We start from the raw sequence: 16,565 nt of genomic DNA, 5'->3' as shown, positions 1-16,565 counted from the left end.
TGAGGGTCACTGGCAGTACTGGGTGAAAATGTGTTCACTAGCTTCATCTGATATTAAGATTAACTTTTTCCCATGTAATTCATAGGACTGTTGTGGGGGAAACCTCTGACACTGTGTAAGCATCCTGTTCCTCAACATACTTTCACCAACTAGTTTTATCATACATTTATGATTTTTGATAGAAAGAATTTGTATTATGATCTTTACAAACTGCTGTCTTTATCATTCTATCATCTATTGTACATATATGAGTTGGTATTAGATTGTAAGAGAGTTCCATTCTTATTTATGTCTGTATGATGTTATATACTATGAATTTATTCTCTTGCTAACATTTTTTATTTTGATGGTCAAATTCTCTTGGGCTTAAGTCTTTTAGTAACTTCTCTCTCCTCCTTCTGTTCTTCCTCCCTCTCCTTTCCCTCATCTTATATATTGTTAAAATTCACTATATTTTACAGCAGTTTTAGTTTCATAACAAAACTGAGGAGAAGGCTTAGAGATTGCCCATATCCATTTTTTCTCTAAATTCATATGTTGCCCCCATTACACACATCCCTCACCAAAATGATATATTTGCCATAATCAATGAACCATCACAAAAAAGTCACCTTACCCCTAAGTTCATAGGTTAACATGAGGGTTCTTGAGTTTGTACATTCTATCAGTTTGATACCTATATAATGACATATATCCATATTATAGAAACATACACAGTATTGCATATGTTTTCTCATATTGTTTTGGGAGAACATTCTTGCTTTCTGGTGCAAGAAACTCTAGGTTCCTTATCTATTTTCTCTGATCAGGCCTGGAACCACCCATTTTTCCAGAAGCCTTGGCTCCTTTAAGTGAGAGACGGTATTAGAAACCAAAATCTGGAAGTGTAATGTGACCATTACTACTGTAGTTTCTTCTAGATCCTTTCTCTGAATAGAGATATGAAAATAAAATATATTTGTGCAGACTGAGCAATATAAATATTTCTATGTGAGTCCATATGCATGGTGTAAACAGTACTCCTCTCCCTGCTTCCACTACAACTTTCTGTGGTGAAGGAAGTACTCAATATACGGTATATTGTTCATACAGTAAGCACTAGACACTTGGCTATGAGCTTTTGGCATGTAGGTAGTGTTACTGAAGAAGTGAACTTTCTATTGTTATTTAGATTAAATTCATTAAAATTTAAATTTAGGTAGACACATATGGTTAGTGGCTACCAGATTGTACTGAACAGTTGTAATTTAAGTTTATAATCCAATTTCATTTCAGTATCATTGGGTTTATGCCAGTAGTGGGGAAAACACGGTGTGAGTTTTCCCACAATAGCATCATAGAAAGCTTGTGTAAGATAGAATTCCATGTAGATCTTTCTTACACTCATTTTGCATTAATTTTTGTTATGAATTACATGGTTGGAATGTATACCATGTTTCTTTCAGGTATTCCAGTATCAACAAATCCTAATCATTTCTCCAATCAATGAGATGAATGCTTGAATGTGACTTTTCAGGAGAAAAGTCAAGAGAAACAACACCTTCTATCACAAAGGCTGTTTGATGATTATAAAGTTGAGCAAATAAGGGGACATGTACTAGGAAAGATGACATTCAGCCCAAGATTGATAAGCAATATTAATTCCACTCACTGAACCCCATCTTCCTATGGTTTCTGCCTAATGCCCTGTATCAACACATTCTTTCTTGTGTGATTTATTTATACCACTCATTAGACTCCGGTTAATCACTACTCTTCTGGTTTTTTTTTTCTCTGTTTAGTTTCTGCACACCCTGAGATCATCCATTTTGAAGACTGGTGCCCCAGCTCTTCTATTACCTGATGATTCTTAGGTAATAGAACAGAGTTGACCACATCTCATGAAAGTTCAGATTTCAATTTGGTAGCTCTAGAGCAATGCTTGAGCTTCTGTGTTTCTAATAAGCTCCTTGAAGCTGTTGATGCTGCTGGTCCATGGACCACAATTTGTGTAGAAAAATTTCTCTGTGGCTCAGTATAGTTCTGTCAATTATGGCCTTTATTTTCCCTGCAAAGATGTCAGTATTGAAAATTCTTTCAAGGTTCTTCAACCTACATTCTAGATAGAGTAAGTTTATTTTTTTTCCCCAGGGGAAGAGTGCTACCCAATATTTATAGCCAAATAACTTTCATCATTCTGATTTATGTTCATGTAAACTGTAAAGTGTGCATGGACCTGCTTAGGCTAAATTGTCTTTCCTCTCCTTTTAGGTCTATCTGATCTGGAGATTGCAGCCCAGTCTATTATCTTTATTTTGGCTGGCTATGACACCACTAGCAGCACTCTTTCATTTATTATGTATGTACTGGCCACCCACCCTGATGTCCAGAAGAAGCTTCAGCAGGAGATTGATGAGACTTTGCCCAATAAGGTGAGTGAATGGCACCTGGAGGGGAGAGGAGAGGTAAAATATCTGGGCATCTCAGTGTGCCATTGGGCAGTTCTAAAATCATGATGGTTATTAAATGCTTTGTAAATGCTATGGTATTTTACCAATATGAGTTATTTGAGGAGCTCTGAAAACATCACTGTACTGTGTCAACAGTGTTTTAAGTCATTTCCAAATCTTAATTTACAAAAATTTCTTTCTTGCTAGGCAACTGTCACATACGATGTACTATTTGAGGTGAAATATCTGGACATGGTGGTGAATGAAACTCTCAGATTATATCCAATTGTTGAGAGAATTGTGAGAGTCTGTAAAAAAGATGTTGAACTCAATGGGGTGCTCATTCCCAAAGGAACAATCGTGGCTATACCAACATATAGTCTTCATCAAAACTCCACGTACTGGCCAGAACCTGAAAAGTTCTACCCTGAAAGGTACAGGGCTCCTGAGAAAGGAAATCCACCCTTAAGAGGCTGTTTCACACATATTCTGAGGTCTCTTAGTGCAGATGACATACATGTGATTTTAAAATTTTCTTGTTTTAAGAAAATTTAAGAAGTTTATTACAAAGTGGTAATTGTTTGAACTTTAGAAAACAAGCATTAGAAAAAATAAATGACTATAGCCATATATGGCCCTAGAACATCAAGATAAGCCCTATCTATTATTAATGTGATAAATGTCTGTATGAACATTTTTATATAAATATGTAGCTTTTAAGGGCTGAAATGCTATCACATTATATTTGGTGTTGAACTCTTATTTATTTTATTTAACAGTAATCTATAAACCTTTCTGCCATTTGACCACTCTCTTATTTTAGGTGCTTACATTTTTTAATAGTTTTCGTGTTTTTGTCCTGTTCACTTTAGCTCCTTGAATTTTCTACCAGCTTTAGGAAGCACTTCTGTCTTCCATTTGATTAAACATTGCTTACTGGTTCCTCCAGCACAATTGTTAAATACAAGTTAAGGCCTGAGAATCCCCCCCCCCACCGCCACCGCCAGATGGTTTAAGCAGCCTCACTGAGGATGGAGAGAGCTCAGATCCTCTGAGTCGTGTCTCTGGAGTGTTCTGGGCCAGCTTCCTCATACTCTCCACAGTTGATGACTCTTTCAAAGCCAAGTAACCTGTCCCCAAGACACCTGAGATATTCATCCTTAGATATGTCTTGACCTTGGTCTTCTGAAAATTTGGATCTAACCTCACAGTTTGCAGTCTGGAAAGAGTTACTGTTCTCCTGTTGTTGTACTGAAGAGCAAAATAGAGAAAGTTTTCAGGGTAGTGTCTGGTGGGTCAGGTGGCATGGGATCAAGACTTCTTTGGCCCCTAACTTTACACTTCTTAATTAGAGTGACCTTGTCTTGTTGGTTATGAGTTCCTCAGTGCCAGTTTCCTCCAAATTCAGCACTTCCATCTTTTGAACTTCTCAGATAAAAAATCAGAAATTACACATCTCTTTGATTCACTGAGGCATGGTAAGATACTAAGTGCTTAAGGTGCATAAGGTACTAGACCAGGATGAGGAAAATTATAAAGATGTATAATATGGAGGACACTTGACACACACGCAAGCATAATCTACAGACAGTAGTTTGGAAAAACGCTTTAATGCTTCAACATCTGCTCATCATCTGCCCAAACAACCATCCACCAACCTCATGAGAAACTCCACACACTACCTCACCCTCCAATAGCTTCCATGTTACTTTGAATCACAAAAACCTGTAAATTTGCCAAAATGCTCTCAAAAATATAAGAATACTTTTTAAAAGAATCACAATGTCATTATCACTTTCTTCAAATCAACACTTTCTCCATAAAGCAATCAAATAACTAGGACTCAATTTGAATAAAACCTGGGTTCAACATTCAAGGAATTATTTGTAACCTGATGAGACAGACTCAGAAGACAATGATGATATTCTATGGGGAGAGAGGCAGAGACAGAAGGAGAAAGAGAAAAAAAGAAGAATGAGGAGGAGATAGAGGAAGAGAAGAATTGGGAAAGGGAAGGGAGAGAGGAAGGAAGGGAGACAATACGATTGAGAAAAAAAGGAGTATATTGAAGAGAAGAGAAGAGAGGTAATTATACTACATAATTATACTCCTTCATTAATAAAAATACAAAATGCAGGAGTGGGAGTTGAGGCAGGAACATACTTTTCTTCATTTATAAGCTCATTTTCTAATGTTTTCAGAGTGTGTATGGATCACAATCCTGAATATAATTTCAGTACTTAAAGACATATGTTCTTTTAAATAGCATTCATCACATCTTAAGAAGACAGAGAGCTCCTCTAGTGTAAAGAGAATGAAAAAGTTCTGTAGGTTTCAATTCTTATAAGCAAAGTCACAGCAGGATTTCAATGACCATTCCACAAAAGAATCCTGTGTTTTGCTGCTTATGAATGTTTAGGAGACAACCCCAATTATGTAGCTTTTATACATTTATGTCTCAAATACTTGTTTTCATCTATTATTGTGGAATCAGGTTCAGTAAGAAGAACAAGGACAGCATCAATCCTTACGTATACATGCCCTTTGGAAATGGGCCCAGAAAAGGATTGGCATGAGGTTTGCTCTCATGAACATGAAACTTGCTCTCATCAGATTACTGCAGAACTTCTCCTTCCATCCTTGCAAGGAAACACAGGTCAGGACACTTTATGAAAAAGTAAGGTCTTGTGGGTAGTTTCTTTTAGTTGAGGAACCTATTTAAAGAAAAGTATCTGCTCATTCAAAGAATCTCTTTTGTGACATTTGTGCGATGTTAGGCTTCTTTAGTTTTGGAGCTCTATATCTGTGGCTTTATAAAAAACAGAGTATAAAAGATCAGGTAGCATCCATTGAGATTAGGTTGACATGCGTATGTGCAGTGTTTTTGAGCTTTATCAAAGTATAAACTCGATTATAATTCAAATGAGGATGAGGCTGCTTTACATAATCAATCCTGAACTGTGAAAATCATGTTTTGATGATGTCAAGTGCTGTTTTCCTCAACAGAACTTATGGAAATTTTGTGACAGTTTTTCTCAACTATTTTCTGAACTTTGAAATCAACATAGAATTTTTAAAATAAAAGGTATTTGAATCATATCCAAAATTCTAAAATTACTTGCCTAGAGTTTGACTCTAAAAGCTCCCTGTTGGTCTCATTCTCAGACAAAGTTGAGAAACATTGACATCAATCATTTCTTAAAGATATGAAGAATTTATGCAGTTAAGTGTTTTCCTAATTGATCCAACCTTCCTGGAGTCCTATTGCAGAAAAACTACTTTTAGATTTCAATATTAACACTTTGAATCTTATTTCCCCATTTTCCTCATTCTATTCTCATCTTTCAACTTCTAGTTCAATCCCCAAACTCCTCTAAGGAGTCCTCCCATCTAATTCAAGACCCATTCATTCCTCTATTTTGATATTGGTTACTCCAAACTTTTATGATCATCTAAGTTAATATTTTGTCCCAAAAGCATCCCATTTAGAGGCCCGTTTATTTCTGTATATTAACTACATCATTACCACTTAACTACATCACCTCATTTTTGCCCTTCATGAACTCTCAATGGTGACTTAGAGGGAAACTTGTTCATGGATGGATTCAGGAAATATTTAAGGAGAGACTTATCATTGATTTAGAGTACTTGGCTATCAATTTTTTTATTCTTTTAATATTAAAATTTAACAAATGACATTTCTCTCTCTTCTCTCTCTCTCTCTCTCTCTCTCTCTCTCTCTCTCTCTCTCTCTCTCCATCTCTCCTAATCTAATGTCAACTTAATCTAATGTTTGTGTTTCTCTCTATGCAGAAAATATTTGTAAACTATTTTAAATTTAAAAATAGTAATGTGTTACATTTATGGAGCTATGTGGAATCTCTCCTCTGAAGAATACACTGTTCATTGAGTCACAAAAAGCAAGGTTCTATATGGCTTATTCTAGGGACTGATCATTTATTATGCAATTTCTTTCCCATTTGTTCATGTTCCATATGGGAAAGGAGGAGACAGAAGTGGTGACCATTTTAATTGAGAAGTCAGGGCAGTCAGGTAGCTACCCTCTAAGCAGGAAGGAACTTAAATCTCAGAGAAAGTAGGTCTCTAGTACATCTGAGATGGGGCAGGTACTTTCTGCAAGCTCCTAGTATTTCCCAGACTGGAACTCCTCAATCTCCATGACAATTGTCTTCCCTTCTCTCTCTTGGTGTAGAAGATTACTCTGTTGGAGGTATCCCCAACACTAAAGGAATGCCTTGGTGAGAATGGGACTAAAGGGATACTCAAAACTATGTAGGACTCAAATGTTCCCCATTTGCACTACAAAGAGAAAGAGAAACTTTAGGGGGAAAAGCATGTTGTTCCCTGAAGGTCTTTTCCATCTTTAAACTTCATGGGTTCTATCAAGAGGCATGCCTGGACTCTTAGAAGGGAAGGACTGCTCATAGAGTTCAAATTATAAAACCTGATCAGGGTTACCTATGTAACCCATCCGTGAAGCAACCTGAGCAAACATCCATGAAGTTCACTTTATTTAGCTTTACAAAAAAGCGTTTGAAATGATATAAAAAATCTAGTTAAAATTATTTAAATTCATCTATTTTGCTGAATATTTTTTGTTTGTGTTGTTAGGGAACCAAGGGCATCACACCTCCTAGGCAAATGTTCTACCACTCAGGCTCATCGTCACCTGTTTTTCTAAAATTTAAATTAAAAAGAACACAAGGCAACATTATTTTATCTTAGGCATGGTAGAGAATAGATGCTCATGAAATACTTCTTTGAATGGACAGATGTATGTATGCTTTCATTCTACAATCTTGGCAAAGCTTATAAAATAAATGTAAGGAATCCCAGACACATGATACTGAAAGTAGTTGTTATATGTTTGTATAGCTTTATTGTCTGAAATATACCTTTTCCAATTCTTTCTGTTGTTCGAGCTTCACTTACTATATCTAAATATACTTGGTTAATGATTGCAGATACCTCTGAAATTAAGCAAGACACCATTTCTTCAACTAAATAAAGTAATCATAATGGAATGAGAAACAGCATCCTATCAATCCTGAATGATGGAGCTTCTTTCTTGCCATGGGATGGTCCATCCTCTTATTCTTTGTCAGCCCAAGTGACATCTTTGAGAAGTCTGTTCTGACTTTCACTGGCAACTAAATTGCTCATGGTATTGGTTTATGTTTTACATTCAAAACTCAGAGGTCATAATCTTAAATATTCAAAAAGAAAAAAGAAAGAAATGAAAGAAAAGAAAAGATGATTTGTGTAACTCAGCTCTCAAATGCCCTTTCTTCAAAGTAGGGATTATCTTCATCTTGCCAGTTTTGGGGGCAGTATCTAAGTTTTGTGGCTGGGAGAGGGAATGGCCAAATCTTCTGGCCTTTGTGTTTGTGTTGGTGAGGAGAGGGTCAGGTCTAGGGACACTCCCTCTTGGCACTGGATGAAGTATGTACCTCACCCCAGTATCACTGCAGGGTGACTGGGCTGCATGCCTGCTGTGTTTAGGATCTGAGCCATGCATCACACATAAGCCAGGCAGAACCTTGGCCTTCATGAAGTTTAACATTTCCTGGATGAAAGAGACACTAAACAGCAACAACAAAAATTTCATTCATACAGATTTTGAATTACAAATTGGGATAAATTCTGTGAAGTAAAAGAATCTTTTACTGAATCTTGCAGCAGGATTTAATTCATTCATCCTTTCTTTTCCTCAAATCACTCCTCCTTTGAAAAATATAAAAACAACAGAATCAATGGAACTGGAGGAATGGAAAGTGTGAGGCATTGGGTGTGCCTGGACCTCTTTCCTCATGTGGGAAAAATTGACCTAAGAGGTCCAAAAGCCTTGTTATCTCAATCACAAAACCCACTCAGCATTGCCTGCCTATCTCAAGCTTGGCATGAAACACACCCATTCCTCATTATTCTAATTATCTTGTATATTATAGTCCCCAAATTTCTCCAGTTCAAGCAGAAACCAAGAGATCCTATGGTCAGGATGCATAAAGGGTGGAATAAACTGGAACTGAAAGATGACACACCTGCCACAGAGGTCCTGAGCTGTAAAATCTAGAGAGGGTCTCTCAACTGGGAGTGCAATAAAAAAGGCACCACATACAGGAATCAATAACTCTGGAAAGAATAGCTAGCATTTATTTACTTATCTATATTTTTTATTTGGTCTTTTTACATATACATAACAGTAGAGTGTGTTTTGACATTACACATACATGGAGTATAACGTTTTAATTAGAATAACATTCTTGTGGTTGTACATGATGTGGAGTTTCATTGGTCTTGTATTCATATATGAACATAGAAGGTGATATTCATTTAATTCTACTGTCTTTCCTAGTGTGTGTGTGTGTTTTTTTTTTTTTTTTTTTTTTTGTTCTAAGAACTTCATTAACTGGCACAATCCATTCAACAACTCTATGAGATTTGTGTGGTTATAGTCATTATTTTATGAATGAGTAAACTAAGTCCCACAAAGTTTAACTCGCCCACCCATGGTTACCTAGCTAATTACTACCAGAGCCACTGTTTTAATTTAAATCATCTCACTCTAGTGCCCAGGATCTTAACCTTGCAACCTGGGCTCAGCCTCACCTACTGCCACACAGGATGCGTTAAGGGACTGGAATGTGGCCCAGATCTTCTGAAAGTGCTGTGCCCAGAGCTCTGTCTCCTACAAAGGCACAAGTTGAAGATACCATTTTAGCCGCCTAGGGGACATCCTATCTCCCCTCCTCACTCTGGAAGAGGAAACCTTCTGAAGATTTTGAGGTAAAGAGTAAGAAGTCTTCATCATGGCTGCTCACTTCCTTCTCCATCCCTGAGCCTTTCTTCTTTTGGAAATAACCAATAAGTGAACAGAGTACCTCATAGTTTAGAAAACTCATTTACATGTCTCTTAATGATGGATCCTATTTCTACTCTGTGAGACAACTAGAGTTGGGTTGTTTTAATTCCCCTGTTATAGCCGTGAAACCAACACTGAAGAAGAAACTTGCTGAGGCAATTTAATCCTGAATTGGGGCCTGGAGCCAGAACTTGTGATTCCAAATTCTGCTGAAGGTACAAGGGATTCTCTCAAAAATCTGTTTGATGTGTCAGCCTCACATGGGTTAAATATTTCTTTCCACACCTCCCAGAATACTCCCAACATAGTTATGAAATGGTGCAGAACTGCTTGTGAACACAAATTCACAGACAGCCTTTAGTTTATTACTGGAGTCAACAGACAGTCAGAGGTAGAAAGAGTTCAGTCATTTTATAATCAGAATCATTTTGATAGGCAGGAAAGCAGGAAGCAAATGAGGACAAAGCCAATAAATCAAAGAGAAATCAGAATTCGTGAAAGAGAACATGAGTAAGGAGAAGATGAGCATCATGGGGTCATGTTGAAAAGGACGGCAATGCCTGCACACTCCCCTCCACATGGGACAGTGAGCTTCTAACTTGCTTGATGGGACTGTAGGCTGGTCTTATCCAGGCAATGCCCTGCTCACCACCAGGAAGAGCCTTGTAAAATGGGTCTTTTAATATTTATTTATTGATTTTAGTATTCAGACTTTTTACTTTTTATTTTGAATCCAGGTCTTACAAAGTTGGTTAGGACCTCACTAAGTTGCTAAGGCTGGCTGTAGACTTGTGATCCTCCTGCCTCAGCCCCCCGAGTCACTTGGATTACAGGAGTGTACCACGATGCCCAACTAACATTTCTCTTTTACTAAAATCCCTCCAAATGCTACTAACACCCACAGGATTAAACCGAATTGCCTTCAGCAACACCTGATTCTTCTTCACAAGGACACACAGGCCTCTTCAGTCTTGTCTCACTCTATACCTCCATAAGATGTTTTAAGGGATTGTTATCATTTATCACATCCCAAGCTCCCTAAATGTGACATATTCTTGTTTTCTTTTGTCTGTACAGGCTAGTCTTCTCCTGGAGTGACCCAACCTGTTTTTCATTTAGTGAATTCCTAACCAGCTTTCAGGAGTCACACAGGGCATCATGTACCCCAACTAACCCCTTCCACTGACTCATCAGAGAGGTGGTGAAGAGCTCCACTTCTTCCCTCTCATAAATCCTACAAATAAACACCCAGTGGCTGTCAACACAGGATTCCCATTAAAATTGATGTGCATGGGAGGCTTAAAAAATAGATACCATAATCAAACAACATGGAATATAATTTGCCCCACTCCAGACCCTAGTAATTTCTCTCTCCCTCCCATTCTCCCTCCCTCTGTTGCCTTTCTCTATTCTACTAGTATTGCTTCTATTTATTTATACCTTTTGAAAATTAGTGCTTTATTGTTATAATGAGATTACAATAAATCACTGAGTCAAACTCAATATAGGAATTGGAACTTTTATTCACCAGCTGGTGGGCCAAGAGAAGGCCAAGAGAAGTCTGCACTACTTGACCCACTCCAGGGGTGGAGCACACCATTTATCGTTTAAAACCACAAGTCACTACATTAAGCATAAGTGGCTGTTACTATGATTCAAAACATACACACAAACCATAAGCTCTAAAATTATAAGCAGATGGGGGAAATGGATCAAAACAACCCTAAATGAGTACAATTGAAAGAGTGGTTACCAACATCTAGGCAATCATTCTATGTGGTTAGGGTACATTGCCAAGAAAAATGGGAACCAAAAAGAGAATAATTTTACATTGTATAAGAAGAAGAGAAACATTTGCATTTCTAAGCAGGGTGTGGCAAGCAGGATCAGGATGGCAGTGGCAGGGTTTTCTCCTGGCAAAAGCATTTCTTATATGAAATGGAGTCTCAGAGTAAAATGGAGTTTGTCTGGTTAAGGCACATATATCCTGGCCCATATCATTTCCCCCTTTTGAATGAGGTAGGGGGTTGTAATGAGGAGATATATATATATATATACCTGATTCAAAAAATATGTTGTTTTAGTAGTTCTGGCCTTAGAACACAGTCTGAGCAAGAGAAAAAAACCATAATTAACTTTTTCTTTCTTTCTTTCTTTCTTTTTTTCTTTCTTTCTTTCTTTCTTTCTTTCTTTCTTTCTCTCTCTCCCTTTCTTTCTTTCTTTCTTTCTTTCTTTCTTTCTTTCTTTCTTTCTTAATCTTTAGAGGGTGGTTGGGGTCTCTTAGTCTGTCCATTCTTTTGCAGGAGATATTTTTGTTGTCTTTACTTAGGTGAGGTAAATCTACCCTGTGAGTTCATTTACCTTCATGGCCATTAGGGTAGTCAGGATGAATGAATAAGGTCCCATCCAACTAGATGTTAATCCTTTGTAAAACCATTTGACATAGACAAAGTCATAGTCTTTGTTTTCTTTAATAATGAAATTAACAAGACTAAAAACATGCTTAGTTTGTGTAATAGCTATCTTGAATTTTGGCCATCTTATACATTATGTTCATCTTTTAGATCATAGTAATCTTTGAAACAAATATCACTCTTCTAAACATAACTTTAAATGAGCTGAAGTCCAGCTCATTTTGGAGCCATTTTAACATGTAATAGGTAGAAGGCAGAGTTTTATCTCAGGTAAGGTGGGACTTGACAAATTTTAGGTAAAGTGTTTTAGGTCTGAGGCTGATTTTGCCTCTTTCTTAAATGTCATTTTATAAAGTTTGCATATATTATTTCTTGAGTCTATATGAACATTAGTTAACACAATATAACATTACATTTAAAACATGGATCAGAGAAAGGCTAAGGGGGCTGTTAGCTTTCCTTTTGTGTGGGTAAGTGGCAAAATGTTTTTATGTTTTACAATATCACCTTTAAACATATCAGGCTCTCCTTATTATTTTTAAAAGTGCATTGAAATTTCAATTGTAATGTGAGGAGTAACACAAAATTATATATATCTTGTAGACAACAGGTTACTTTATCCAGTTATAAAACATTAAATGACATGAATAAATATCAACCCAATTTGTTATTTCTATACACATCTAAGACTTTTTTTACAGATACTTTTAGCTTGGAGAACATCAACATGGCAAAGTGCTCTCTTAAGATTTAAAGTTTTACAAATTTTAACTTTTACAGTAAATTTAGAATCCAGAGTATAGTAACAATAATTATAGATCTGCATGGGTTTATAAAAATCAAAGGATATCCTTAAATTTCCTATACATTTAGTAAACAGTGTTAATAATCAGAAACTGTCTTGGTGAAAGTAAAGAGATATAAGAGAGATTTCCTGGGACAACATATGAAGGAGGTAGAGCAGATTGACCTGGCCCCACACATCAAGGAGGTGGACAAGAAAGATCTCAGCCCCATGAGCAGAGGAAGAACAGACTGACCCCAGCAAGACACACAGAAAAGGAGAAAACTGACCCCAGCCCAATATGGGGAGGAAGAGGAAGAGGAGACTGACCTCAGCAAGAACATGGAGGAGGAGAAGAAGATCTATCACAGCTGTGTGTGTGTGAAACAGGAGACCAACTATGCACATGTGGAGGAAAAGACCAAACCATATTTACCAATGCATAGCTCTTCTGGCTCACTTCCATCTAGAGACAACAACCAGGCCCTGGAAGACCATCACCAAGGTCCTGGTCTGGTTACACCAGAGGTATCCTTGCTAGCTTACTTCTCTTGATACCTCTTTCACTCTCCCTATGACCTAATACCTCTATATTCTCACTTCTACCTCACAAATCCCACATCCTATACCCTCCCCTTTGTTCATCATTCAAAACTGTAGATCCTTATGCAAACCTACTATTTTTAATGTGGATACTAATTGAATGCATTATTTCTGTTTATTGTGACAAAACTGTAATTGTCTAAATAGGAGTTATATAGTTTAAGGCTGCATATTGTTTGCTTTGGATGCCTTAAATATTAATATCCTCCTTAATGTTGAGGTATTGGTAACCAGCAGGGACATTACAAGATTATAGAGTAGAAACTATAATTATTCAGATCTGTACTGCTTGAGAGGAAGACCATAAACAACATTAAAAGACAAGAGAAGAAAGTGACCCCCAAAAAACCAAGACAGTACAATAATAGAATACATTGACATCACAGTAGAAGAAATGTCAGAGAAGGACGTCAAAACATACATAATTAAAGTGATCTTCAAGGCACAGAATAATGTAAGACAGCAAATACAGGAGACAATAGATCACTCCAACAAAAAAATAAGAGAAAAAACACAGGTAGCAAAAGATTACTTCAAGAAACACATAGAGATTCTGGGGAAAAACCCCAAACAACAGAATCCTCAAAATGAAGGAATCAATAAACCAAATTATAAATTCAATAGAAAGCATCACCAACAGACTAGACCACTTGGAAAACAGAACCTCAGGTGATGAAGACGAAACATACAATCTTGAAGATAGAGTTGACTCTGCAGAGAAGATAGACAGAAACCATAAATAGAACATTCAAGATTTATGAGATAACATGAAAAGATCAAATTTAAGAGTTATAAGCATAGATGAAAGAACAGAGATACAAACCAAAGGAATGCACAATAATTTAATGATACAATATCAGAAAATTTACCAAACCTAAAGAATGGAATGGAAAATCAAATACAAGAGGCTTACAGGACCCCAGATGTACAAAATTACAGCAGACCCACACCAGGATACATTAGAATGAGAATGACTAACACAGAGAATAAAGTTAAAATCTTAAAGGCTGTGAGAGGATAAAAATTAAATTACATATGGGGGAAATTAATGTGGATCTCAACTGGTTCTCAACCCAGTCCCTCAAAGGTAGGAGTTCCTGGAATAAAATATTTCAAGATGTAAAAGAAAATGGATGCCAACAAAGAATTTTACATCCAGCAAAATTAAGTTTCAGATTTGAAGATGAAATGAAAACCTTCCATGATAACAAACATTGAAAGAATTCACAACTAGAAAGCCTGAGCTACAGAACATTCTCAACAAAATATTCCATGAGGATGAAGTTAAAAAAAGTGAAAATCAGCAAAGGGAGGAACTACACTAAAGTAATATTCAACCAAAGGAGAAAGTAAGTCAAATTAAAACCAGAAGCAAAATGACAGGGAATACAAATCATATCTCAATAATAACCTTGAATGTTAATGGCCTAAACTTATCAATCAAAAGACCTAGACTGGCAGATTGGATTAAAAAGCAAGACACCACAATATGCTCACCTCCTCTATGGGCATGCTTTCCTCTTACCTCATGAGCTCTCTCCTCGAGTTCTCATAGAGTTAGGAACCTGAAGACACCAGTGGTGTGCTTAGACCAACAGACTTATGTACATCCCAGGCATAGTGTGGAGTAGAAAGTGAGTGAGCAAATATCAGAAAACTTGCCTCCTGAGTTCCCACTCAGCATGGAGAGATGGAGAACTGCCACCTCTACACAAGGACAGGGCAAGTTCAACACTTGCCCTGAGTTTTCCCTTCTGAAAGTTAAGAATAAATCTTTCCAATGTTAAAATGCAATTGTGAATTTTAACTATATAAAAGTAGGTCACAGAAATGTGGATTTTGGGATACATCTACTGAAAAGTTCATTTGGGAGATATGGAGAGGAGATTATTCCTTTTTCAAAGAGAAAATGCATGGAGTCCTTCACTGGAACAAACAAAATCCTCTTGATGTGCCAGAGATTTGGGCTGTGCACCTGAGGCAAACACTAAGCTTCAAAGTAATAAGGTTAGAGCCCCAAGGAAATCCTGGCTATACTCTGTGGAGCCCACACACAGTTTCTGAACCTCAGCACTTCTTCCCAAGGAACAACATCTACATGGAACTAAGTGGATCTTTGCAACCAGGAGAAGCAAAACAGGGAACTCAAGCAAGACTTACCTTGCAGCAAGCCAGAAGAGTTCCCCCAAACAACAGAGGTTTTGGTCCCAGAATCCCCAGCTCCTTAAAAAAGTCCACATAAAGAGGTCCCATAGCTATACTGTATAAGAGAAAGCCAGGTCACAGGAATTGTGAAAATATGTGGGGCTTGCCTGTCACAGACTCAAGAACCAGAGCAGTCAAGCCATGGAGGTGACATGTAGGTGATAAAATGACAGCAAAATCCCCAAAGCATTAATAGCATTCACTCACCTTCTCCTCCTCCACCTCCAGTGAGGGACCTCCTAAAACTCATGATTAACTAAAAGATCCTGAATTCTTTATGCTCCCATCCTTAAATGAATAGTTGATAAGCATCCCCAAACTAGAGTGTTCCTGAGAGGTTCAGACTGAAATTCTGCCAGGGCATTTGATTTGCCTATGTCGATTGGAGAAATTGATTACTCCATGAAATTATAATTCTCATTCATGGAATAATAAATGCAGTAGAAATAGAAAGATTTTTTCTTTTTCCTCAAATGATAAGATTTTGCTTAAGTACATCTTCTCAACATCACAAAGTCATGAAGCACCTGTGGTAACATCGTTCTTACAATTTGTTCTGAGGGTTTTATAATTTTCCTTTTCTCTGAAGCATGCTCCTATTTTAGGATCTGGCATTTAGATCTGTCTTCCCAGAAAGATCTGGGAGTGCTCACAGTGCTCTTATTTATATAGAATGACAACTGGGTCCAAGGCTTCCCATGACATCAGAGAAATCTGAACACCTTCAGAGATACCCAAATTGCTGTCGTCAGACAGTCCATATGATTTGACATGTAGGGAAGGGTGATTTTCCACATTTCACCTGAGTGGCACTGGGCACAAAAATGGGTTACCAAGGAAAGAATGTTGAGGCCATTCCTCTCCTCATGAAATCTTCCACCAGTGATGCTTGCATGGTCAGCACAGTGCCAGCCATACTCACACTTATCAAGAGGGTCAGTTACAAAGCCATTCATTTGCTGCCTCTGTCCATCAACTACCTCTGTATGAAACCCATTAGGGCTGATGCTCCCTAGGGCACGCCTGCCTGCAACTCATCTTTGATATGTCATGTCCTGAAACCCACAGCTCTGGGTTCTGGATCCTGCAAACCTCTTTACTCCAATGTGGCTGACATGGGGCAAACTTAAGAAAGAAGAGAGACAGAGGAAAGAGGCTGCCAGCAACCACTGAAGCCTGTAGTTGTTATTCCCAGAAGGTTGGTCCCATAGTGACAAATGGGGAAGGTATGAAAAGTTCTATGTATA

The 16,565-nt window shown here is 37.4% G+C and overlaps 1 pseudogene; it reads left to right on the top strand.

Moving 5' to 3' along the window:
- Positions 1-7,477, top strand: part of LOC143384892 (cytochrome P450 3A11-like) — a 33,825-nt pseudogene extending 26,348 nt beyond the window's left edge.
- The last annotated feature ends 9,088 nt before the right edge of the window (positions 7,478-16,565 follow it).

Source organism: Callospermophilus lateralis, chromosome 19, assembly GCF_048772815.1.
Source record: "Callospermophilus lateralis isolate mCalLat2 chromosome 19, mCalLat2.hap1, whole genome shotgun sequence".
NCBI classification, from domain to species: domain Eukaryota; kingdom Metazoa; phylum Chordata; class Mammalia; order Rodentia; family Sciuridae; genus Callospermophilus; species Callospermophilus lateralis.
The sequence above is the reverse complement of the archived record's forward strand: the minus strand, read 5'-3'. Positions and strand labels throughout refer to the sequence as shown.